This window comes from Panicum virgatum, unplaced genomic scaffold, assembly GCF_016808335.1.
Source record: "Panicum virgatum strain AP13 unplaced genomic scaffold, P.virgatum_v5 scaffold_199, whole genome shotgun sequence".
In the NCBI taxonomy this organism is placed as follows: Eukaryota; Viridiplantae; Streptophyta; class Magnoliopsida; order Poales; family Poaceae; genus Panicum; species Panicum virgatum.
In genome coordinates this window covers 459,502-485,566 of record NW_024376263.1, presented here as the reverse complement: position 1 = coordinate 485,566, position 26,065 = coordinate 459,502, and the positions used below count along the sequence as shown (strand labels likewise).

The 26,065-nt window shown below is 54.0% G+C and overlaps 1 long non-coding RNA gene across 1 annotated transcript; it reads right to left on the bottom strand.

Annotated features, from left to right (window-relative positions):
• Positions 1-15,600: 15,600 nt before the first annotated feature.
• LOC120693888 lies at positions 15,601-17,740 on the bottom strand. The gene is made up of 2 exons (XR_005683197.1): positions 17,511-17,740; positions 15,601-15,669 (listed from the first exon to the last, which is right to left on the bottom strand). It is a non-coding gene; the product is annotated as an uncharacterized LOC120693888 (long non-coding RNA).
• Between the last annotated feature and the right edge of the window lie 8,325 nt (positions 17,741-26,065).

Here is a 26,065-nt window from a genome sequence, read left to right as displayed (position 1 = left end):
ATTTTCGCCTTTTTCTAACCCCCGCGGGACCTCCACTCTTGTTGCTGCAACTAAGATCCGCATTGAGCTGCTGGACTACCGTACAGGTCCGGACCCTCTTGCTGCTGGAGAGGGGTCCGGGCCCCTAGAGACCTACTCTAGGGAGCGGGTACTTGTTTCCTGGGGCGGTTCAGAGCCCAGTGTAGCCGCTTAGCTGGTTCCGTACCCAAAAGCCTGCACTCTCCACCACCCTGTAACGAGTGCTCTAGTACCTGGAGCCGGGTAATTAGGGGCCCGGACCTCGTCCCAACTCAAGAGCTGGCTTCCTAAGTCCAACACGGCATGTCCAGCACTATATCTCAAAGGATCGAGCACAGCAAAGTGACCTCACCCACTGCTGCGAAGGGTCTGGGACAGTGAAGCCAGGTCCGGAAAGATCGTGCTGTTTCCTGGAATGGTCCGGAGCCCTGCGTAGCGCTTTAGCCTGGTTCTGACCCTAAGCCTACGCACTCCACCACTCTGTAACAAGCACTGACCAACCTGGACCTGCGCATCTTGAGCCCCGGACCCTGTACCAGCCTGGCACTGGTCAGGGATGAGTCCCGCGGGCCTGCTACTAAGCTGTGAATTTGAAGTGGTACACAGGTTAAGCCGCCTCTAGGGTGGTAGCAAGCCTCAAACCATTGAGCCTACCTACCAGGGGGTCCTGGCATCCGCTTCAAAGCCTTCATGCAGACCAAGGTCCGGTTTCAATGGTACACAGACTCAAAACAACTGAGTCTATCTCCCAGGGGGCCCGAGCATCCACCTTGTCCCAGACACCATGAATGGATTCTGCATGCGCCAAACAGCTAAGTTGCAGTATCATTGCTACCATATAAGCAAATTTGACTCTTCTCTCTGTAGTTCTGTATGCTACGCAGGGAACAAGACGCTTGCTCGTCTTACAAACTATGTGACACCTATGCCACAGGAGGTCCGGAGTATCTTCTACGGCTCACGTGGCAGACAGGTCCAAACAACTGAACCTATCCGCCAGGGGGCCAGGGCGCCGGGGTGCCGCATACCGCAAATCAACAACCGACAAACAGCTAAGTTGAAGTTTCTTCTATTTCAAAAACTTTCAACTAATACAATGTTTGTTACATAATGCAAAAGGAAAAAAGATACAATCCCCAGCCTAAGGGTCCGCAGGCTCTCGCTTGAAGTAGGCGGCGGCGAAGTCAACGACCTCCCGCACGCTGTCCCGAGCGGCGGCCTCCGTCTCTGCTACAGGGCCATCGACCACGGGCGCCAGCGAGATGGCCGGGTCGTGGCTCCGGAGGCAGGTCAGGATGTGCTCCGCCACCATCCGGATCAGCTTGCGGCCCTCGGTTTCGAGCTGTCCAGTAAGGAACGGCCCCAGGCGCTGGAGCCTATCCGAAGCAGAGCTCAACACTGGGAGGGCGTCAGCTATCGAAGCTGGCGGCTCCGCCACCTGGATCGGGCTCATTCCAAATGGCACCAGTGCGAGGCTCGCTTCGGCCGCCCAGTCAGCAATCCGCTGGGCTCCAGCGCGCTGGTCTTCCTGCTGCTTCTGGACCGCCTCCCGGACAGCCTCCTGCACCCGGGTGTCCAAGGCCGCCTTGGCCGCCTCCACCTCGCGGGACCTCTCCTCGAGCTCGCGGGATCTCTCCTCGAGCTCGCGGGACCACTCCTCCAGCTTGGCCTCCTTCTGCTCCGCATATCCCTTCAGCTTCTTGAGCGACTCTCGCTGGCGCCCGAGCTCCTTCTCTATGCCGGTGGCGTGGGCCTCCCGCTTGGCGAGGGACTTCCGGCCCTCCTCCAGATCCGTCTCGTCGGCAGCCAGCTGGCTGGCTCTCTCCTGCAGTTGCTCACGCCATCCCTGCAGAGTCACAGAGAAGACGTCGAGCTCCTGCCTCCGGAACTCGAGGTCCTCGCTGCGACTCTCCAGCTCGGACTGTTGAACTGCGAGTTGAGCCTCGAGGTCGGACCGCTGAGCAGCGAAGCCAACAACCTCCAGGGTGAAGTCCTGCTCCCGCTGCGCCAAGGATTTCTCCCGGTTCGACACTGCGAGCTCTCGGTCAAACACCTTCTTAAGGCTGGCTTGGTAGGCCTCTTGGTCCGACTTGAGCTTCGACCGAGCTTCCGCAGCGCGGGAGGCTTCTGCCTTCGTGTGCGCTTCTAGGCGGGTGTGCCAGTCGGAGAGATGCTGGCGCTCGCTCTCCAGTGCAGACCACTCCCGCCGGAAGGCCGCCTCGGCAGAGGAGGTTGCCTCCTCGATCGACCGCCGAACTCGCAACAGCACCTGAGGAAGCGGAGTCGCATCCTCCTCCGGGGATTGGAGCTGCAGGAGCCGTCTGCCAAACACCACCTCCAACTCTTCCTCCGCAACAGGACCGGAGCTGGAGGTAGGGGCTTCCGCTGCGGCACTTGTCTCCGGTGCCTCCGCCGCCGCCGAGTCGGGCGCGGCCGGACCCAGCTCCGGCGCCCCCGCTGCTGCTGAGTCGGGAGCGGCCGAGCCCAGCTCCGGCGCCCCCGCTGCTGCCGAGTCGGGAGCGGCCGAGCTCAGCTCCGGCGCCCCCGATGCCGCCGAGTCGGGAGCGGCCGAGCCCAGCTCCGGCGCCCCTGCTGCTGCCGAGTCGGGCACGGCCGGACCCAGCTCCGGCGCCCCCGCTGCTGCCGAGTCGGGAGCGGCCGAGCTCAGCTCCGGCGCCCCCGATGCCGCCGAGTCGGGAGCGGCCGAGCCCAGCCCCGGCGCCCCTGCTGCTGCCGAGTCGGGCGCGGCCGGACCCAGCTCCGGCGCCCCTGCTGCTGCCGAGTCGGGTTGTAGCCGGACCCAGCTCTGGCGCCCCCGCTGCCGCCGAGTCGGGCACGGCTGGGCCCAGCTCCGGTGCCCCCGCTGCCGCCGAGTCGGGCGCGGCCGAGCCTAACTCCGGCACTCCCGCTGCCGTCGTAGCGGACGCGGCCGCATCGGGTGCCCCCTCCACCGATGCGTCAGGAGCGGCTGCGCCCTGCACTGGCACCTCCACCACCGTGTCGGGTGCGGCTGCACCCAGCACCGGCGCCACCGCCGCCGCCGCTGCTGCACTGAGCACTGCAGAGTCTGGAAATGGCATGACAGTCAGCATCGCATCATGTGCCACGGAGTAAGCAGCAGGACGCCATACCTGAGGGTCCCGCACCTGCTGCCACCGTCGCTGTCGATGCCGAGGTAGCCGCCGCTCGGGCACCTGCTGATGTGCCAACGGTGGTAGAAGAACCGCTGGGGCGGGAAGCCCTGGTAGCAAGCAGAAAAGCCATCAACAAAAACAAACGAACAGAACACCGGCGCAGGCAAGGAGAGCAGGATGACACTAACCCAGCAGTACCGGGTACCCAGCGTCCCCGGAGCCCGGGCCTCTTCTCTTGTGGCTGCTGCTGTTGCTGTTGCTGTTGTTGCCCGTGCAGCTGCGATGCAGGCGCAACCCGGGCCTGCACCCGTTGCTGCTGTTCCTGCGGCTGCGGCATGGGCACAACCCGGGGTCGCACCTGTTGTTGCTGCTGCCGTCCGCATGCCTGCTGCCGCTGCTCTTGCGGCTGCTCCTGCTGCTGCTGCTCTTGCTGCCGGCGCGATGAGTTCCTCGGCGGCGATGGTGGTGGTCCAGTTGCGCCAGAGGACCCGTGGGGGCCGGCAGCCCGGGAGCTACCTTGGCCTGCGCCCTCAGAAGACCTCTGGCGCTTCGCGGCGGGCTCCGAGACCAGGGTCCCGTCGCCCCGGAGTAGCCTCCGCCGGCCTGCGTCCCCCGACGACGCACCGGAGCTGCTCTGAGCCCGGCTAGAACCGGCCGCGGCCGCGCTGCTAGCCGCGGCCTGTTTCCCCTTCGTAGTGACGCCGGACCCCGCAGCGCCCAGCGTAGCCTGATCCCCGGACGTGCCTGGGATCCGGAGCCCGCGGTTCGCGTCGCCTCCGGTCTGGCGTGGGGCCAGTCCCCCGTCGTCCAGAGTCGGCAGGGTTGCCAGCACCGCCACCCTCGCGGAGTCCTCGCAGAGGGGGACTATGCCCTGCGGGAGGATCAGGTTCTCCGGGATGAAGGTGTCTCCCGTCACGTTCCGCACCAGGACCTCCAAGGCCTCCTGGGTCAGGTCGCTTCCCTCCCCGCGGTGGGTCCTGCTGCAATCGTTGAGGCCGGTGAAGCTCCACGCCGGTCGTGGCCGCTGCTTCAGGGGGGCGATCCGCCGCTTCACGAAGTCGCCGAGCACGTGCCATGAGGTGAGGCCGCTCTCCGCCAGTGACCTAATCTTGTCCAGCACGGAGTCGAACTCCGGCTGCAGCGACGGCTTGGCCCTCCAGGATGCTTTGTCGGAGGCGGGCCCCGCGATCGGCAGGGCAAGGCGCTCGTTGGCTTCTGTGGTGGCGATCACCCAATCCCTGCGCCACTCCTCCCACCTTCCGCCAGCAAGGCCGGGAATGTAAGGAGTCGGCATGTCGCTCCTTATCTGGAAGTAGTACCCTCCCACTTCGTCCCTGCTCCTTCCGGACCTCACCAGAATGAAGAAGTAGCGGAAGAGGATGACGCAGGGCCGAACTCCTACGAACATCTCACATAGGTGCACGAAGATGGACGTCAGGAGGAGGGAGTGCGGCGTCAGATGCTGAAGTTGGAGGCCGAAGTCTTCCAGCAGCAGCAGCAAGAATGAAGAAATCGGCAGTCCCACGCCGGCGGAGACATGCGAGGTGAATAGCACGGACTCCCCGGCGCGGAGGTTGCCAAGGGGAACCGAGCCTGCTCGCACCCCCCAGCCGGTCTCCTGAGCACTCCACCCAAGCAGGCGGCGCACTGTGTTCAGCTCACCCTCGGTCTGGAAGCGACGGGGATGAACAAGGGATGCCATCTCTTGGTGGGTGAGGAAGGAGCCTGTGTAAGGAGAGAAGGGCGAGGAAAGCTCGGAGGCGAAGGAGCGCAAAGGCTGGAGGAAGAAGACGAATGCGGGAAAGCAACCGTGGAATGCGGTATGCCCCGTTATAAAGCCTGACTCAACCGGCGCGCCCCGGAACCGTCGCCGGAACTCAAGCGACGCCCGCACCCGGAGTTGGCCGCCCAGTCCATGATGTGGGGGCCCAGGCCCACATGTCAGGGAGGGTGGGTAATCAACGAGGGTGCGAGAAGGCGGGATCCGAACCGTCGCCTGCGCGCGTGAAGCAAGGCGAAAGCCGAGCTGACGTGCGCGCATTAATCGCAGGCGTGGCCGAGCTTTTCGGGAGCTGCGCCGGTGGTAAATGACCCGGTTACTCCGGCCGCAGCAATGCCGAACGTCGCGCGTGTGACTAGGTAAACCATTGATCGTGGGGCCCATAGTCAGTAATCCGTTGCGATGTGATGAAGCAGCAACCAACCCAATGGGCGGTCAAAGCCGGTCAAGACCCCTGCGGAAAGGAGCTTCAAGCTATACAGAGCCAAATCGCTGAAGTGGCCCCACCTGTGGGTTCGTACCTCTCCCAAGGTGGGCCCGGGGGCCACTGTCGGTACCCTGTAACAGGGATACCCACTCTTACTGCAGCAAGGCAGGACCCGCATAGTTACCCGTAGCTGCGCGGGAAAGATGGAGTAGCCAGGCCCCACAGGCCAGGTTTTTCCCTCACCAGGCCAACGGCCCCGGACCGTTCCCCGCCTGAGGATGGGTCCGGTGACGCCATGTGTCTACACAAAAGGGAAGCTCCGAGCTGACCGCCGAGGCCTCGGACCCCCATAGGGGTCCGGGACCTCCTGCGCCCGTCCGGGCGCCCCTCACCGTGTAGGGGTTCGGAGCCACCGCGTGTCCCGGATACGTGGGGTTGTGCGCGAGTCTTCTGCAGGAAGACTCGCCCACCTACCGCATTTAATGCGATGGACAAGGCGTGCTCTGCCGCCGCGGTACACAAGACAGCCTTTTGTCAGGCCCCGCTGCACGCCGCGTATTACCAAGGAGCACAGTGGAGCCGCCTGAGCCGCGCCCGCGCAGAGCCCGTCTGCCGCGTTAAATGGATACGACAGCTCGGCACTTTTCCATCATGCCACCTACGCCGCTCCCTACACAGCCGCTCAGCTACGTAACAGGCGATGTTACTAGCTGCGTCGGGCTCCGTCTCGACAAGACAGCGCCAAGACATGATGGACGGAGGGCTCCGGGAGCAGGCGGGCGAATCCAAGAGAGAGATCTCCTTCGCCTGCAACGCCATAATGTATGAACACCCCGTTATTTTATATCGCATCGTTGGACCCACCTGTCGGGGATCCAACGGCCGTGTACGCGCCCCCTTGAGATATAAAAGGGAGGTGCCCGCTGTGCACAGGGGAATCTCCACAATCCAGACAGGCAAAAACTCTCGCACCTTCTCACTCTCGTGGGAAGGCAATACAACACACAGTGGACGTAGGGTATTACGCTCCGGCGGCCCGAACCACTCTAAATCCCGTTGTGTTCATCGAGTTCTTGAGGAAGATTGATCTAAGACTAGCTAACCCCCGAGAACACACCCTCTGGGCTAGGGCGGGTGCCTTCCGCCACCCGGCTGTGGTTTGCAGCACCACGACAGCAGCTAATGGAGGCATTACCAGTTCATCAGGTCAAGGGAGATAACTGCAATTGTATTTGGACATTAGTGGATTAGCCTGTATCTCATTCCCATCTTTCTCATGAACCAATTGCCAGTTCCTGCGGTAACCGTGCAGTCTCACACTCAGTATTTTGAGGTACGATGCACCTCAGTCAATTTAGCAATATGAGCCATGTTTGGTCCACCAGTGTGTGGTAGTTCAGAGATGCAATGCGCACACATTTAGCTCTAGAAAATTCAACATTGCCTGGATTTATTTGCTCTCAAAGGTTGCAAGTTTCAACGTAATAAATGGAGAATCTTCATCCAAGTCAAACTTGGATTGCTCTTTGGAAGTTTGAAATTCTTCAAGAAATACTTATATATTTTACTTGTTAATGTGATGCTGCAGTACCAGAGGAAGGAGGTGAAGATATAGGAGTGGGTGAGTTGCCAGAAATCTAAATGACTAAATTTGGGCTGGCTGCTAAGTGCGGTGTGGTTGTTGATGAGTTTATTGCTGCATTGAGATCATCTGATACAATCATCATAGGTGAGGCAAGAGCAGGCGCATTGGAGCAAATTAGGATGATTGATATGATTCTCAGCATGTCAGTGCATTCGGACGTGCGGATAATCTATCCAGAAGTCTCTTAATGACTACCTTCTTTGCAATGAAAATTCTGGAATACTGTGATGGTGAAGGTCATGGCTGCCTAAATTAAAGACTAATATGAATCTTGTAAGCACAGTATTCTACTTTCCTAAACTACATCCCATTTCTGCAATACCCCAATTTTCTTTTTAAAATATTATAATTATGCTTTCTTGCAGGCACGATCAGCTAGGATGAGGGAACAAGACATATTTATCAACAAAATATAGTACAATGAACCATTATTTCCTCTCTTGAGTTAGATTAGCAAAGTATATTGATCCGAACATATGATCTCATATAGTACAAGCACAGTAGGTCTATTGAGTACCTTGGGTATGGAATAAGCTATTCCATACCCGAACCCGTCGAGCTAGCCCACGCGCAACCCCGTCCGGCTCGCCCCACCATCCCATCCCCACGCCCAGCCAGCCCGTTCCCAGCAGGCAGCAGCGCATGCGCCAGTCTTCCCAAAACCAACCGCACCTCCCGATCGGATTTCAGTTCCCGGCGGCGCCGCGCCACCATGCCGTCGTCGCTCCCTCTCACTGCTTCCCTCCCCCCCCCCCCCCGGCGACGTCGCTTTCTTCCGACGCGCACGGCGCCGCTCCATCCCCTCCTCCGACGGCGGTCCATCCTTCCATCGCCTTTGCCCTAAGGAGCCGCACCACCCTCCCGCGCCGCACGACGCCGTCTCCTCTCCGCGACATTGCTCTCCTCCGGCGTGCCCAGCGCCACATTCTGAACCTGAAGCTTTAGAAGAAAAGGTGTTCATTTCCTCATTCTACATCAAGCACTAACAGCAGCAGGAGCATATTCCTTATTCTGTGCATTTTTTTGACTCTTCACACTTAAAATTTGGTGCCTTATTCTCCTGTATCTCTTGCCTATAAAATATGAGATTTGATCTAAACTATGTCATCATCCTGCATTTCTAGATGCTGGCTAATAGTTAACTTGGCTACCATGGAGAGTTACTATCTAAGCTAAATCATCTCATTTATATAAAAACAAATTAGTTATCTTCAGTTTGCACATTAGCAAAGAAGATGGTGTTCGGTGCATGTGTCATTGTAGAAGCTAGCATTTTTTTAATAGTTGCACTCATGCCATTTTTCTATATTTCTTTTCTCTCTCTATCCTGTGTTTGGATAACAATTTGAGTCTTTGACCCTTTTCAGTATTAAGGATGAGTAGCAATAATTTTGCTTGGATGGTTCTGCAGGTCTGGTCGTCTGGATGAATCCTCCACTTTCAGCTGCAGGAACAATCTTAATTGAAGTTCTACATGACCTCAGATGCAACTACAAAAATTTATGTACAAATGTACTGATTGCAGAACTACCTATTGGAAACTTTGTACCTGTAAAGCAATGCAATCAAGGTGTTGCCGTGAAATCTGAAATTTCAAGTACAATGTTGGATACTTGACCATAAAAGTTAATCATCATGTGTTGAAGAAACATTACGATATAACCTTATTTGTTTGTGCTTGTGAATTTGGTGACAGAAGATCTTGATTGTTGTTCTTGTTCCACATGCAATAGACCATGGATGTAATAAAGAATAATTAACTTTTTTCGAAAAGAAGAATCAATTTTTCATTCGCACGCTTGCTTGCGGCAACGTATTTTGTTTCCTTCCCCGGCAACTGATTCGTGGCTTCTTGTATATGGCTGACATCAGCCTTGCATGCAGCCCTCAGAGAGTAAAACGTTGTGGGCGTGCGTGTCGTGCTAGGATTTGGTGGTTGTTTCTCTCGGCACTCTGGAGAGACGGTTCTCGGTCAAACTGGCCTCCGTCGATGGGCCTGAAAAAAAGAGGGCCAGAGAAGCGAGCGCGAGGTGGTGTGGTGCGCGCGTGCGCCAGCGCGCGGTCGCTCAGCGTCGGAGGGGGCTCGGGTATGGAATAATTATTCCATACCCAGAGTAGAGATTAGCCCTGGCATATATATATATATATATATATATATATATATATATATATATATATATATATATATATATAATGGACTTTGCCATCAGATTTTACCATAGAAAATTCTCACTGTAACATGACACTATATTTCATGCAACGTCCAATAAAAACGACAATGTGTAGAAATAGAGTTTTGTAACGTCGACACCGGCCTTTTACAACATTTCAAGATTATATTTACGATATTTTTTAACTAAATTGCAACATTGGACACAATATTTTTCTAAAAAAATTATGGAACAAGTAGAATTAGTCCATTATATTAAAAAGATGTAACATGTCAAATAAATCAACTATTTAAATATCTAGGAATAATTGTCGCAACATCATCTCACATCTTAAAAGTATTGAAATGACCACCGCAACATCACCTATCGACCTATTAAATAATCTTACATCAACTACTGCAACATCAATAACTTAAATTCTTACTTGAACATCATCGTATGAGTGCCATAACAAAAAAAAAATTATGTAAGAACTCCACTACAACATCTGTCCCGAGGTTGGAGTATTTTTTTTTCCACTGCAACATCAAGTCGGACCTATCGTAATTTGTCACGTGCAAAAAATTTCCACTGCAACATTATTGTGTTGGGTAAGGGCGTCCGACGATCGGACATCCTAATGCTGGCATTACCGATTTTAATTTCAGGTCCCCACAGGTTAAAAACCAAACCCGCACCCACCGGGTCCCATTAGGAGCAACACGCGTGACAGGGATACTAGAGCGAGACTTCGTGGAAGGCCCATAGTGGCCCACGATGGGCTCGCCCCCCACCACCGCCGCCACGCCGCTTGTCGAATTGCCCTCAACCCTCGGAAACCCAGAAATCATAACCCTAACAGCCGCCTCGACCACTAACCCAGCCGATGGCGACCCCGCTGCCGGCCACTCCTCCCCCCCCCCCACCCACCTCTCACCCCTCGCCAGTCTGTCACCCCCCACCCCTGTCGCGAGAAAGAAGAACAATACATGTGCCCACCTGGGCAGAGTGCGGTGCTTTTGCGACGCCTTCACTTGCACCCGCAAGCATGACGGGGAACATTTGCGCCCCCGCCCCGGCATCCCCACGAGGCCAAAACGCCTGTGTCCTGGCTGGTAATGGGGCAGGTCCGCGCGGAGCTAAGCGGAGTTCTCCGCTTTATAGTGGATTTTACAGTGGAGAAGGCTACAAGCCCAAAGAGCAGCCATTTCTTATTTCTACACTGCCATTTCTTATTTTCTTCGCGTACACAATCAACAAATTTCTTAATTTCTTATTGTATAAGGTCGTGAACAAAATAAACTTAAACACAAGACTTACTGCTTAGAGGAAATTCCTACAGTACATGGCACTATATAAAAATACAATTCCTCATATAACACTATAAAATTTTGTCTTCCTTATTTGACATCGAGATTTAACTCATGCTTCTTTCTTGACACTTCACTTATATCCATTAGGAACTTCCGTCAAATTCAATCTCAATTTGTCAGATATTCAGTATTTGGACCAAAAATACTGCTATTGTATGGAAAACCTGTGTTTTTTCCTTGAATAATTATCTAATAAGTTATTAAAATAATTTGTTGTGAATCTTTTCAGAAAATTGTCACAATGTGCAGCTTTATATTGTCCTTTGGATAATTCACAACAAATTATTTAATTTAATTGTTGCATGTTCTATACATTTCACCTTATATAACAAGAACTTGTGTACTTAAGGCGTGTTTGGTTGGGAGCCACAGCTCGCCGCGCCACACACGCCCACGCCACGCTACAATGCTGCCATGCTACAGTCAACTGCAGGAGTTATGGCTGGCTGTGGCGCCTGAAATGCCCGCCGCACTGTGTGGCGTGGGTGCTTGTGGTGTGGTGAGCTGTGGCTCCCAACCAAATACGCCCTTAGATGCAACCACATGAAACTCATCATATATCACTAGATAAAAAGGAGGGGCAAAAATATCTTTTGGGTGGGATATACTAGCCAAACTAACTGCAGTGTCAAGAAAGGAACGAATAATATATCCCAATGTCAAATAAGGAACATAAATGTCAAGAAAAATATCAAGAAAGAAATGAAAAATAAATCTCGATGTCAAATAAGAGAGGCAAAAAAATTTAGTGTTACACATGAAACTAGATTTTTATCCAATGCCATATAGGAAATTTTCTCTACTACTTTTGCCTTCTCGTAGTCGACATGTGAACTGATGAAATTCAAACATCTCATAGTTTTAAAATACCCATAAACGTCAAAAAAAATTCGCACTGAAATTCAAACCAAACAATATCCAAAAAAGCACAGCATGATTTTCCACCTTTGCACGTTGATCAAAATATCACCTTCCCATTGTAAGGCACTATAAGTGAGGTCCGGTTTCTTCAGAAACAGTAAAAAAACTGATGATGCATACTAGAACCCTACAAATATTCATGTCAATGGGCACCTAAGCCTTACAGCAGGTTATAAATACAACGAGCAGTGAGACTAGAGAGAAGCCGGTCAACATGACAAACACGCAATCCACCTCAGGGGTGGTTCCATAGTTACAAGAGACCGGCAAGCTACAACATGCTTGTCGGTACCCTGTAGCAGGGATACCCACTCCTACTCCTACTCCTACTAGGCAGGACTCGCGTAGTCACCCATAACTACGCCCTAAGGAGCGAAGTAGCCGGACCCCTGGGTCCGGAACTTACCTCACCGGGCCAATGGCCCGGACCCGTTTCCTGCTCAGGGAACGGGCCTGGTGACGCCACGTGTCCCTGAGGAAAGAAAGCTCCGCGCCGACAGCTGAGGACTCGGACCCCCCATGGGGGTCCGGGACCTCCTCACATCCGTCCGGACCCCCCACGCGCACAGAACTAATATACCGCCGGGGAGGGGTCCGGGGTGCCACGTGTCCCGTAGGAGCGGGCGCGGGCGCGAGTCTTCCGCTGGAAGACTCGCCCACCCACCGCATTCAATGCGGGTGGCTGAGGCGTGCTCTGCTACCGCAGAGCACGGGGCAGCTTTTGCCAGACTTCCCTGTGGACTGCGTATTACCGAGGTACACAGTGAAGTCGTATGCGTCGCGCCCGCACAGAGCATGTCTGCTGCATTAAATGGATACGATGGCGCGGCATTCTTTCATCATACCGCCTACGCCGCAAGCTACACGGCCAGGTCAGCTACGCGGCAGGCTACGGCAAGCCACGCCGCACGCTACGTCCTGGCGCCGTTTCGACAAGACAAGGCATGACCACGCCGGTCGGAGGATCTGCGCCGGTCAGAGCATCCACGCGGACGAGGCAAGGAAATCTTGGAATAAAATCTCCGTCGCCTGCAACGCCATAATGCTCTGACCGTGTGTTATTTGATACTACATCGTTGGGCCCATCTGTCGGGGACTCAATGGCCATGTACGCGCCACCCTTGAGATATAAATGGGAGGCGCTCGCTATAGAGACACTCTCCACACTCTAGACTCTCCAAGCGAGATCTCTCCAAGAACACGCACAAGCAATACAATACACAGTGGATGTAGGGTATTACGCTCCGGCGGCCCGAACCACTCTAAACCTTCTGTGTTCATTGTGTTCTTGATCTTGATCGAACTAATCCTAGCTACCCCCGAGTTCTTTCTCCCTCAGGGGCTTAGGCGGGTGCATCCACCCGGCTGTGGGTTTGCACACCACGACAATGCTAGCAGCAACATTTCATCAAAACATCACTAAAATGTGAGCAGTCTATAGAGATCTGGTGACAAACGCTGAGACATTCTCCTCTTAGAAGGAGGCTCTGAACTGATCCCTGCTGGAAGAATATAAATGGCATCAAATAACAATGTGCTTGCACAATTACAGGAGCTTTGGTTAAATAGTCACAACAAGAATGTTTTATAGACATGAGAATATGGGATATCTGCACTAACCCTGAGGAAATGATGCTTCCTAGTTGGTTATCCCACAAATACAATCATCCTGTGATAATGCATTCAATGAATATACCAGCAGGAGGAACAACTTTAATAAATCATACTGCCAAAATAAAACTAGACTAATTTTAACAATTGCATAACACTTATGTGCTAATCCTGGGCATCATTGTTCTATGATAGTAATGGAAATTTAGACGAACAATTATGCTATCACTAACCGGGCCATAGGTAATGTTTTGGGATCCTGTATCCAGTCGTGGAACTATCAGCCGGCCTGAAATGAAATTATTGCTTGGGTCAAAACAGAAAAAAAAATGTTTTGCACTTTGCAGAAGCAGAAATCTTAAAACCAAACAACTCACCTGATCTGGATTGTTTAATTTGGACAGATTCAGGAGTGGCAATAGACAATGACTTCGACTTACTGCGAGTAAGTGGAGACCGATGCAACTTAGATTGTTTCATTTTGACACATTGAGAAGTGGCAACAGACAATGCCATTGACTTACTGCGAGTAAGTGGAGAGTGGTGCACCTTAAATTTGAGGGAAATTTAAATGAGTACATTTTGGATGCAAGCTAGACAAAATATACTAAAAATCATAATATACAATCAAATTGCTTCAAAAAATAAAATATCCACATTGTTAGAGACAAAATTATTCCAAAAGAGAATGTAGATCAAATCTTTATGATTAGATCAAAACAGAAATACACCAAACCTGTTGTAATGCCTGTTTCTAACAATCAAATTTACCTTAAAATAATACCAAATCATGTGTAGTTCTATGAAAACAAATGTGAAAAACTGAAACATAACAGCTTTAGCATCAATACTTAATATATTCAAATCCACCTTAAAATTCCTGCCCAGTTTTGTTTTGGAAGAGCACATAGGTTGATAGGCATGCCAGTTTTAAGAAAATACATAAGGAGCTCACTATTGAACAACAACAGTTAAGTCCCGGCCATCAACAACAGATAAACAATTTACAAATGTATAAGAAGGAATCAATGTTAATTGCAATGCCAAAAGGATAATATATAGGTCCTTTACTCACATATGAAAGTGGAGTTTTAGTCATTCTTGATCTAGGAGTACCCTGCAAAATTTCATCTCCAGAATTTCTCTCCACCAATACGCTTGTAGGCTGTTTTTCATGGTTAATAGCTCAGCTTCAGTGTATAATTAGCACATTTCTTGAAAAATACAATAAAATACTAAAAATGGCAGGTGCATATTTGTTAAGAAGATTGAATGGAAGAAATATTTGAAATTAGAAAATTGCACCTTTTAGGTGCAGAGTAAAAAACTCACAGTTTCCACGCAAATCTGATCCGAAGGAACTAAAATTCCAGTATTTTCCTTTGGTACCAACATCTGACTTGACACTTCAGCAATTCTTTTCCGTTTTGCTCGTCCCTTCGATGAAGACTTAGGGTTACTGACGTCTAAATTAGCACAAGGTGCTATTACTTCAATTGGTACCACATCATAATTCACTGATTTGTGCTGTTTGCTTTGTTCATTACTTTGCCCATCTAATGAAACCTCAGCATTGCATTTATAACATGAATCAAGAGCCCCATCAGCTAATTCTTCACAAACAGTGCTATCAAACAAACCATCCGCAGGAGAAACCCTATAAAGTAAGTCTTTGCCCTTATGTGCATCTGCGGCCGGACTACATTCCACAGCATCTGCTAGCTTAGGGTTTCTAAAAGAGTTGCCTTCAAGAGATACTTTACACAAAGACTCTTTAGAAATTGTGAAACATATGACCAGCACTCTGGCTGTAAATCAAACCAGAATTTTCAGAATGATCAACACACCCAAGTTCTTTTGCATCATTGTGAGCAGTTCCATTTGGAGTTTCTCTCTCATTATTGCCCTCATCACTCCCAGATGGTCTTGTATGAACCATGGGTGGAGTAAGCAAATCAATATCACCAAGACATCCTTTTGTTGAAATGCTGCCTGGAGTCATGTGCATTTCCTCATTAGCAACCTCACAGAAATCCTTGCAACCATTAATACTGCCTCCCTTTGAAGCTAATGCAGTTTCCCCTGTCATTGAAATACCATTACCAATGCAAGTGCATTTGTCTAATCTTGATGTCCCAATTGACAAGTTGGAACACCTCTGGACCGGAATAGCAGTAGCATCATTGCTTGAGAACCTCTTAACAGTGTTAACAATCAAGGTTTTAAAAAACGCTAGACGCTAGGTGAACGCTAGCCTATGGTTTAGAGTTTTTTGTGATTAAACGTAGATTAAACATCTTTTGTGATTAAACGACACTGTGATTAAACACAACGCTAGGCCAAAGTTTAGAGTTTAATCAAGATTAAATGTAGTTTTAGAACATTTTTTAAAACAGGGTTAACAATGTTTCCCATGAAAGCAGATCTAAACAATTTGGTAAGGTTGCCTAACAGAAACTTCTTGAATGACGCTGGAATTGAGAACTCATTAGGACCACTGGTAACAAGGAGATTGTTAAGACTATCTAAAAACTTGTTTTGTCATATAGAAACTAGAGCCATCATTCCAGGGTCCAGGCTAGGAAAACCTAACAAGAAGTAGTTATGAACCTGCATGCATCATACATAGCAAAGGTCAAGTCATTCATATATGAACAGAAAAAAAATACACAGAAATTGTTAGAATCTACTTTGGTATATAAATTTCAAGAGCCAACCACTATAGGTATTAAGGGAAAACAGGAAAAAAATGTCATTGTCCATGACAACTTGTAAATCGAGTTACTGCAGGGCATTATTTAAAGGCATGTCAAAAAACAACCATGACAAATGCCAATGGCAAAATACCATGTCACAAGTGGTATTCCTGTCAGTGATAAATGGTATGTGTCGGGTGCAGGGACCCGGGGTCCCCTAGCGGGCCCACTTCTGCAACTAATACAGCTTAGCCAAATGGCGCCCGGAATAGAAGCTCCGCACTCATGGGACGGGGCCATGCCAGGGCCCACGTAAGTCGACCGACCAGTCAGTCGGGAGAGTAAACCGCCCAGCCCACCGACTGGGCACTCTGCCCATACACCATCCTCCACGTGACACAACCCCGACCGGTGAGGGGATAGGCTTCGACCACACGCCACGCTCTAACAAACCCACTTGGGGGAAGGAGCGGCGGATGAGGACGAGCGCCTGGGTCAAAACCACCATACCAGCCGACCACTCCACCCAAGCGGGTTACAGTGCCTACTAACACCCTAGTAGTGGACGTTGTTCCACCTGCCCGTCCTCAAGGATGGGCGACGAAAGGCGCCATCAACTCACACCCTATCACACGACGTCGTCATCACCATGCTATCGGCACCCCATCATACGGCGTGGTGACAGAGCAAGACCCTCCGCAGATTACCAAACCATGCCCGTCAGCACAAAATTTGTCCCTACCGGCGGGACGCGACGAACAGGGACAGGAGCTCCTCATGAAGGGACTCACTGAAGCTGTCTACCCACTCTGACTGACAGGGAAGACGACCCCGACTAGAAGAACAGGAAGCCCCGAGTGACGGAACCGACCGATCTCTTTTCTTTGGCAACACGATATTTACTCTATAAAAGAGCCCCCTCCCCCAACTATAAAAGGAGGGTCCACCTTGTAGGATGAGGGGGACATACCGAGAAGAATCACGCACACTCACTCCGGAGCCAGCTCAGCCGAACCCATCTGATTTGACTCTGCGAGGCTCCAAACAGTATTCGATGCACCTCTTGTACATTTATGTTCCATCTAGCTACCGAATATATACAACTTGAAAGGTGAAGGATACAAATCATATTGCATTATCTATTTTACAACCAAAATTTTACCAATTTTACGATAATAAACTTACAATAGGTGAACTGGGTGATGGGTCTATGCACCATGACCCCTGTTAATGTAAGTGGAGGTTCTACTTACATTACACATAAAAGGTTGGATAGATGCACATTTGGATGCTCCTTTGACGAACAGGTTCTACTTACATTACAGCACAGCAGTTAGGTACGAAAGTTTAATGACCAAACAACAAGGCTTCAACGCCTGCAGATGAAAGTGAGAAAGGGGTGCAAGTTTGGAGACTCAATGTAACCCTCCATATTGTGCATCAATGGAAGTCAAGTCAGAATACTTCAAATGCCTTCACAAGTCCGACATCTAATTTTAATACTATTTCCCTAGTAATTGGTACGGGCATCCCAATTCCAGCCGAAAGCGCCCATGTTCTTATTTCACATAGATCCAAACCATGCAGCACTGCAAAAGCAAGCAGGAAAAAGCCCCCACAGCGTCCAACCCCCAATCCAAAAAAAGATTAGGAAAAAAAGGCGTTCTCGGTGGTTGTGGGCAGGCAGAGTCATTCTTGAATCCAAAGCAGTACGCTAAAACAAACGTGTCCTGAAGAGGGTCGAAATCCTCTCACCTAGTACCAGCACCGACCACGCGGGTCAGCTAGCAAAGCTCGCAAGCAAAGGGTGGCCGGCTCCTCGTCCTCCAGAGGCGGGTCTTTTGGGTTCGCTTCCGCCGCGGACTCTCCCTGCGAGCGCGAGGAGCGAGAGGAGTAAATGCCAAGGGAAGGGAGCGGCGCACGAGGGAGGCGGGCGGGGGTGGCCGCCGCGGCAGCCTAGAGGAGGAAAACCGGCGAGGCGAGCGGCCGCGGGTGGGTTTCCCTTGGACCGAGGACTGGTTGTCCCGGCGAGAGATCGTGCTGGGCTGTGTCGCGACGGGGCCGGGACCTATATTTTCAATTTTTCCTTTTAGGGCTAGTTTGACAGCAGGTGTTAATTAATCCAAGGAATAAAACCCCTCACGGGAATTTCCTTGGACAACGGAATCCCCCTCTGCCCCACGGGGAGGGTAACCCTGCAGGCGAAATTCCCCTGCCGCCATTTGGAAGCTAGATGCTCTGTCCGTTGGCGGCTTAGTTTATGTTTGTTGGTGTTTTGCAATAAGAGAAACTGTAGACATTATTTTACTTGTCCATGTAGCAATATTTTATATGGAGATAAATGAATACAATATACAAAGTGTTTGATATTATACTAGTCCATATAAGCATAATCCATATATTATCAAGATATCATCCAAAATAGTATGGTCCTTGGGTAAGAGGCATATGCTATTCCACACATAAGCTTAATCCATCTCGACCAGCACCCCATACTCGCAACGAGACATAGCTAAAACAATTCACAACATGCAAATCCTATATTACAAATTACTTTGACCAATCAAAATCAGCAATCAAAAGATTGTATCAACCACCAGACATTGTTGCCTAAAAGAGATGAATTACTTCGATATGGTGTTGTCCACAGTTGGAGGTAAAAATCATAGAGAAGACAGACCATGGAGATAGATTACTAGCTAGGTAGTTCCTTCCAAGAAAACCAAAGAAAAATCACGCGCCTTCTACCTACGCTCCACCATCCATTCCAAGGGGACTGAATAAAAGCAGAAGTAACATGTGAGCTATATGTGATCTTCAAGTAATCGGCAACACAATAATCAACCATAAACCGCACTTGCGCCACTCCTATCACAAAAGTTTTAGTTTCTATGCATTTTTTCCACCAAGTGCTCTGCAAGTAGTAACATGAAGAAAGCCTCATAAGCTGAATGCTAAATACTGAATGCATTGCAGGGACCAAATAACCACGTTAGTAAAACATTTACCAACATGTACAAGGCAGCAACAGCTAAGGTAATGCCTCAGAATAATAGAACAATATTTGTATGATCATGTAGCAAGGACATATTAATTATCAAATAAATTATCCGACTACTTTGCACCAGATAAAAAAAAATGATTCAGCTATCAAATAAGTAGATATCTCAAATATGAATATGATTCAGCTACCAAATAAAATAGATATCTTCCAGATCTACTTCACTTGGACAGATAATCATCCAGATCCAAAAAAAAAAGTGTCGTGGTGCTGCAAACCACAGCCGGGTGGCGGAAGGCACCCGCCCTAGCCCAGAGGGTGTGTACTCGGGGGTTAGCTAGTCTTAGATCAATCTTCCTCAAGAACTCGATGAACACAACGGGATTTAGAGTGGTTCGGGCCGCCGGAGCGTAATACCCTACGTCCACTGTGTGTTGTATTGCCTTCCCACGAGAGTGAGAAGGTGCGAGAGTTTTTGCCTGTCTGGATTGTGGAGATTCCCCTGTGCATAGCGGGCACCTCCCTTTTATATCTCAAGGGGGCGCGTACACGGCCGTTGGATCCCCGACAGGTGGGTCCAACGATGCGATATAAAATAACGGGGTGTTCATACATTATGGCGTTGCAGGCGAAGGAGATCTCTCTCTTGGATTCGCCCGCCTGCTCCCGGAGCCCTCCGTCCATCATGTCTTGGCGCTGTCTTGTCGAGACGGAGCCCGACGCAGCTAGTAACATCGCCTGTTACGTAGCTGAGCGGCTGTGTAGGGAGCGGCGTAGGTGGCATGATGGAAAAGTGCCGAGCCGTCGTATCCATTTAACGCGGCAGACGGGCTCTGCGCGGGCGCGGCTCAGGCGGCTCCACTGTGCTCCTTGGTAATACGCGGCGTTCAGCGGGGCCTGACAAAAGGCTGTCTTGTGTACCGCGGCGGCAGAGCATGCCTTGTCCATCGCATTAAATGCGGTAGGTGGGCGAGTCTTCCTGCGGAAGACTCGCGCACAACCCCACGTATCCGGGACACGCGGTGGCTCCGGACCCCTACACGGTGAGGGGCGCCCGGACGGGCGCAGGAGGTCCCGGACCCCTATGGGGGTCCGAGGCCTCGGCGGTCAGCTCGGAGCTTCCCTTTTGTGTAGACACATGGCGTCACCGGACCCATCCTCAGGCGGGAAACGGTCCGGGGCCGTTGGCCTGGTGAGGGAAAAACCTGGCCTGTGGGGCCTGGCTACTCCATCTTTCCCGCGCAGCTACGGGTAACTACGCGGGTCCTGCCTTGCTGCAGTAAGAGTGGGTATCCCTGTTACAGGGTACCGACAGTGGCCCCCGGGCCCACCTTGGGAGAGGTACGAACCCACAGGTGGGGCCACTTCAGCGATTTGGCTCTGTATAGCTTGAAGCTCCTTTCCGCAGGGGTCTTGACCGGCTTTGACCGCCCATTGGGTTGGTTGCTGCTTCATCACGTCGCAACGGATTACTGACTATGGGCCCCACGATCAATGGTTTACCTAGTCACACGCGCGACGTTCGGCATTGCTGCGGCCGGAGTAACCGGGTCATTTACCACCGGCGCAGCTCCCGAAAAGCTCGGCCACGCCTGCGATTAATGCGCGCACGTCAGCTCGGCTTTCGCCTTGCTTCACGCGCGCAGGCGACGGTTCGGATCCCGCCTTCTCGCACCCTCGTTGATTACCCACCCTCCCTGACATGTGGGCCTGGGCCCCCACGTCATGGACTGGGCGGCCAACTCCGGGTGCGGGCATCGCTTGAGTTCCGGCGACGGTTCCGGGGCGCGCCGGTTGAGTCAGGCTTTATAACGGGGCATACCGCATTCCACGGTTGCTTTCCCGCATTCGTCTTCTTCCTCCAGCCTTTGCGCTCCTTTGCCTCCGAGCTTTCCTCGCCCTTCTCTCCTTACACAGGCTCCTTCCTCACCCACCAAGAGATGGCATCCCTTATTCATCCCCGTCGCTTCCAGACCGAGGGTGAGCTGAACACAGTGCGCCGCCTGCTTGGGTGGAGTGCTCAGGAGACCGGCTGGGGGGTGCGAGCAGGCTCGGTTCCCCTTGGCAACCTCCGCGCCGGGGAGTTCGTGCTATTCACCTCGCATGTCTCCGCCGGCGTGGGACTGCCGATTTCTTCATTCTTGCTGCTGCTGCTGGAAGACTTCGGCCTCCAACTTCAGCATCTGACGCCGCACTCCCTCCTCCTGACATCCATCTTCGTGCACCTATGTGAGATGTTCGTAGGAGTTCGGCCCTGCGTCATCCTCTTCCGCTACTTCTTCATTCTGGTGAGGTCCGGAAGGAGCAGGGACGAAGTGGGAGGGTACTACTTCCAGATAAGGAGCGACCTGCCGACTCCTTACATTCCCGGCCTTGCTGGCGGAAGGTGGGAGGAGTGGCGCAGGGATTGGGTGATCGCCACCACAGAAGCCAACGAGCGCCTTGCCCTGCCGATCGCGGGGCCCACCTCCGACAAAGCATCCTGGAGGGCCAAGCCGTCGCTGCAGCCGGAGTTCGACTCCGTGCTGGACAAGATCAGGTCACTGGCGGAGAGCGGCCTCACCTCATGGCACGTGCTCGGCGACTTCGTGAAGCGGCGGATCGCCCCCCTGAAGCAGCGGCCACGACCGGCGTGGAGCTTCACCGGCCTCAACGATTGCAGCAGGACCCACCGCGGGGAGGGAAGCGACCTGACCCAGGAGGCCTTGGAGGTCCTGGTGCGGAACGTGACGGGAGACACCTTCATCCCGGAGAACCTGATCCTCCCGCAGGGCATAGTCCCCCTCTGCGAGGACTCCGCGAGGGTGGCGGTGCTGGCAACCCTGCCGACTCTGGACGACGGGGGACTGGCCCCACGCCAGACCGGAGGCGACGCGAACCGCGGGCTCCGGATCCCAGGCACGTCCGGGGATCAGGCTACGCTGGGCGCTGCGGGGTCCGGCGTCACTACGAAGGGGAAACAGGCCGCGGCTAGCAGCGCGGCCGCGGCCGGTTCTAGCCGGGCTCAGAGCAGCTCCGGTGCGTCGTCGGGGGACGCAGGCCGGCGGAGGCTACTCCGGGGCGACGGGACCCTGGTCTCGGAGCCCACCGCGAAGCGCCAGAGGTCTTCTGAGGGCGCAGGCCAAGGTAGCTCCCGGGCTGCCAGCCCCCACGGGTCCTCTGGCGCAACTGGACCACCACCATCGCCGCCGAGGAACTCATCGCGCCGGCAGCAAGAGCAGCAGCAGCAGGAGCAGCCGCAAGAGCAGCGGCAGCAGGCACGCGGACGGCAGCAGCAACAATAGGTGCGACCCCGGGTTGCGCCCATGCCGCAGCCGCAGGAACAGCAGCAACGGGTGCAGGCCCGGGTTGCGCCTGCATCGCAGCTGCACGGGCAACAACAGCAACAGCAACAGCAGCAGCCACAAGAGAAGAGGCCCGGGCTCCGGGGACGCTGGGTACCCGGTACTGCTGGGTTAGTGTCATCCTGCTCTCCTTGCCTGCGCCGGTGTTCTGTTCGTTTGTTTTTGTTGATGGCTTTTCTGCTTGCTACCAGGGCTTCCCGCCCCAGCGGTTCTTCTACCACCGTTGGCACATCAGCAGGTGCCCGAGCGGTGGCTACCTCGGCATCGACAGCGACGGTGGCAGCAGGTGCGGGACCCTCAGGTACGGCGTCCTGCTGCTTACTCCGTGGCACATGATGCGATGCTGACTGTCATGCCATTTCCAGACTCTGCAGTGCTCAGTGCAGCGGCGGCGGCGGCGGTGGCGCCGGTGCTGGGTGCAGCCGCACCCGACACGGTGGTGGAGGTGCCAGTGCAGGGCGCAGCCGCTCCTGACGCATCGGTGGAGGGGGCACCCGATGCGGCCGCGTCCGCTACGACGGCAGCGGGAGTGCCGGAGTTAGGCTCGGCCGCGCCCGACTCGGCGGCAGCGGGGGCACCAGAGCTGGGCCCAGCCGTGCCCGACTCGGCGGCAGCGGGGGCGCCAGAGCTGGGTCCGGCTGCACCCGACTCGGCAGCAGCAGGGGCGCCGGAGCTGGGTCCGGCCGCGCCCGACTCGGCAGCAGCAGGGGCGCCGGGGCTGGGCTCGGCCGCTCCCGACTCGGCGGCATCGGGGGCGCCGGAGCTGAGCTCGGCCGCTCCCGACTCGGCAGCAGCGGGGGCGCCGGAGCTGGGTCCGGCCGCGCCCGACTCGGCAGCAGCAGGGGCGCCGGAGCTGGGCTCGGCCGCTCCCGACTCGGCGGCATCGGGGGCGCCGGAGCTGAGCTCGGCCGCTCCCGACTCGGCAGCAGCGGGGGCGCCGGAGCTGGGCTCGGCCGCTCCCGACTCAGCAGCAGCGGGGGCGCCGGAGCTGGGTCCGGCCGCGCCCGACTCGGCGGCGGCGGAGGCACCGGAGACAAGTGCCGCAGCGGAAGCCCCTACCTCCAGCTCCGGTCCTGTTGCGGAGGAAGAGTTGGAGGTGGTGTTTGGCAGACGGCTCCTGCAGCTCCAATCCCCGGAGGAGGATGCGACTCCGCTTCCTCAGGTGCTGTTGCGAGTTCGGCGGTCGATCGAGGAGGCAACCTCCTCTGCCGAGGCGGCCTTCCGGCGGGAGTGGTCTGCACTGGAGAGCGAGCGCCAGCGTCTCTCCGACTGGCACACCCGCCTAGAAGCGCACACGAAGGCAGAAGCCTCCCGCGCTGCGGAAGCTCGGTCGAAGCTCAAGTCGGACCAAGAGGCCTACCGAGCCAGCCTTAAGAAGGTGTTTGACCGAGAGCTCGCAGTGTCGAACCGGGAGAAATCCTTGGCGCAGCGGGAGCAGGACTTCACCCTGGAGGTTGTTGGCTTCGCTACTCAGCGGTCCGACCTCGAGGCTCAACTCGCAGTTCAACAGTCCGAGCTGGAGAGTCGCAGCGAGGACCTCGAGTTCTGGAGGCAGGAGCTCGACGTCTTCTCTGCGACTCTGCAGGGATGGCGTGAGCAACTGCAGGAGAGAGCCAGCCAGCTGGCTGCCGACGAGGCGGATCTGGAGGAGGGCCGGAAGTCCCTCGCCAAGCGGGAGGCCCACGCCACCGGCATAGAGAAGGAGCTCGGGCGCCAGCGAGAGTCGCTCAAGAAGCTGAAGGGATATGCGGAGCAGAAGGAGGCCAAGCTGGAGGAGCGGTCCCGCGAGCTCGAGGAGAGATCCCGCGAGCTCGAGGAGAGGTCCCGCGAGGTGGAGGCGGCCAAGGCGGCCTTGGACACCCGGGTGCAGGAGGCTGTCCGGGAGGCGGTCCAGAAGCAGCAGGAAGACCAGCGCGCTGGAGCCCAGCGGATTGCTGACTGGGCGGCCGAAGCGAGCCTCGCACTGGTGCCATTTGGAATGAGCCCGATCCAGGTGGCGGAGCCGCCAGCTTCGATAGCTGACGCCCTCCCAGTGTTGAGCTCTGCTTCGGATAGGCTCCAGCGCCTGGGGCCGGTCCTTACTGGACAGCTCGAAACCGAGGGCCGCGAGCTGATCCGGATGGTGGCGGAGCACATCCTGACCTGCCTCCGGAGCCACGACCCGGCCATCTCGCTGGCGCCCGTGGTCGATGGCCCTGTAGCAGAGACGGAGGCCGCCGCTCGGGACAGCGTGCGGGAGGTCGTTGACTTCGTCGCCGCCTACTTCAAGCGAGAGCCTGCGGACCCTTAGGCTGGGGATTGTATCTTTTTTCCTTTTGCATTATGTAACAAACATTGTATTAGTTGAAAGTTTTTGAAATAGAAGAAACTTCAACTTAGCTGTTTGTCGGTTGTTGATTTGCGGTATGCGGCACCCCGGCGCCCTGGCCCCCTGGCGGATAGGTTCAGTTGTTTGGACCTGTCTGCCACGTGAGCCGTAGAAGATACTCCGGACCTCCTTGGGCATAGGTGTCACATAGTTTGTAAGACGAGCAAGCGTCTTGTTCCCTGCGTAGCATACAGAACTACAGAGAGAAGAGTCAAATTTGCTTATATGGTAGCAATGATACTGCAACTTAGCTGTTTGGCGCATGCAGAATCCATTCATGGTGTCTGGGACAAGGTGGATGCTCGGGCCCCCTGGGAGATAGACTCAGTTGTTTTGAGTCTATCTACCATTGAAACCGGACCTTGGTCTGCATGAAGGCTTTGAAGCGGATGCCAGGACCCCCTGGTAGGTAGGCTCAATGGTTTGAGGCTTGCTACCACCCTAGAGGTGGCTTAACCTGTGTACCACTTCAAATTCACAGCTTAGTAGCAGGCCCGCGGGACTCATCCCTGACCAGTGCCAGGCTGGTACAGGGTCCGGGGCTCAAGATGCGCAGGTCCAGGTTGGTCAGTGCTTGTTACAGAGTGGTGGAGTGCGTAGGCTTAGGGTCGGAACCAGGCTAAAGCGCTACGCAGGGCTCCGGACCATTCCAGGAAACAGCACGATCTTTCCGGACCTGGCTTCACTGTCCCAGACCCTTCGCAGCAGTGGGTGAGGTCACTTTGCTGTGCTCGATCCTTTGAGATATAGTGCTGGACATGCCGTGTTGGACTTAGGAAGCCAGCTCTTGAGTTGGGACGAGGTCCGGGCCCCTAATTACCCGGCTCCAGGTACTAGAGCACTCGTTACAGGGTGGTGGAGAGTGCAGGCTTTTGGGTACGGAACCAGCTAAGCGGCTACACTGGGCTCCGAACCGCCCCAGGAAACAAGTACCCGCTCCCCAGAGTAGGTCTCTAGGGGCCCGGACCCCTCTCCAGCAGCAAGAGGGTCCGGACCTGTACGGTAGTCCAGCAGCTCAATGCGGATCTTAGTTGCAGCAACAAGAGTGGAGGTCCCGCGGGGGTTAGAAAAAGGCGAAAATTCCGAGAATCGAAATGCGTAATTTAGCTTTGACACAAGGATAGAACTAAGAGAAATTCTTTCCTTTGCAATCTCGATGTACATGGCTTGCACGATGGATGTCAGAGGCCGGGTTTACGAGGTCGGACCTCTACCGCTCTGAGCCGCGCGTTAGCCGACGGTGCGATGGATGCCAGAGGTCGGGTTTACGAGGGTGGCCCTCGACCGCTCTGGGCCGCACGCTGACTCTATCTTATTACAAAGGAAAAGTTATTTCCCTGCTCTGCCTAGGTGTAAAACTTACGCAGATGCTCTATGTTCCACGGGTTGGGCAGCGGCACTCCGTCTTCTGTGGCGAGGCGAACGCATCCGGGCCGGCATACCTCCGTAACCTTGAAAGGCCCCTCCCAGCTGGGGGAGAGTTTGTGGAGCCCCGCTCGGTTCAGGATCCACCTGAGGATGAGGTCGCCAGCCCGGAGCTCCCTACTGTGCACGAACCGTTGATGATAGCGCCGGAGCGCCTGGTTGTAACGTGCAT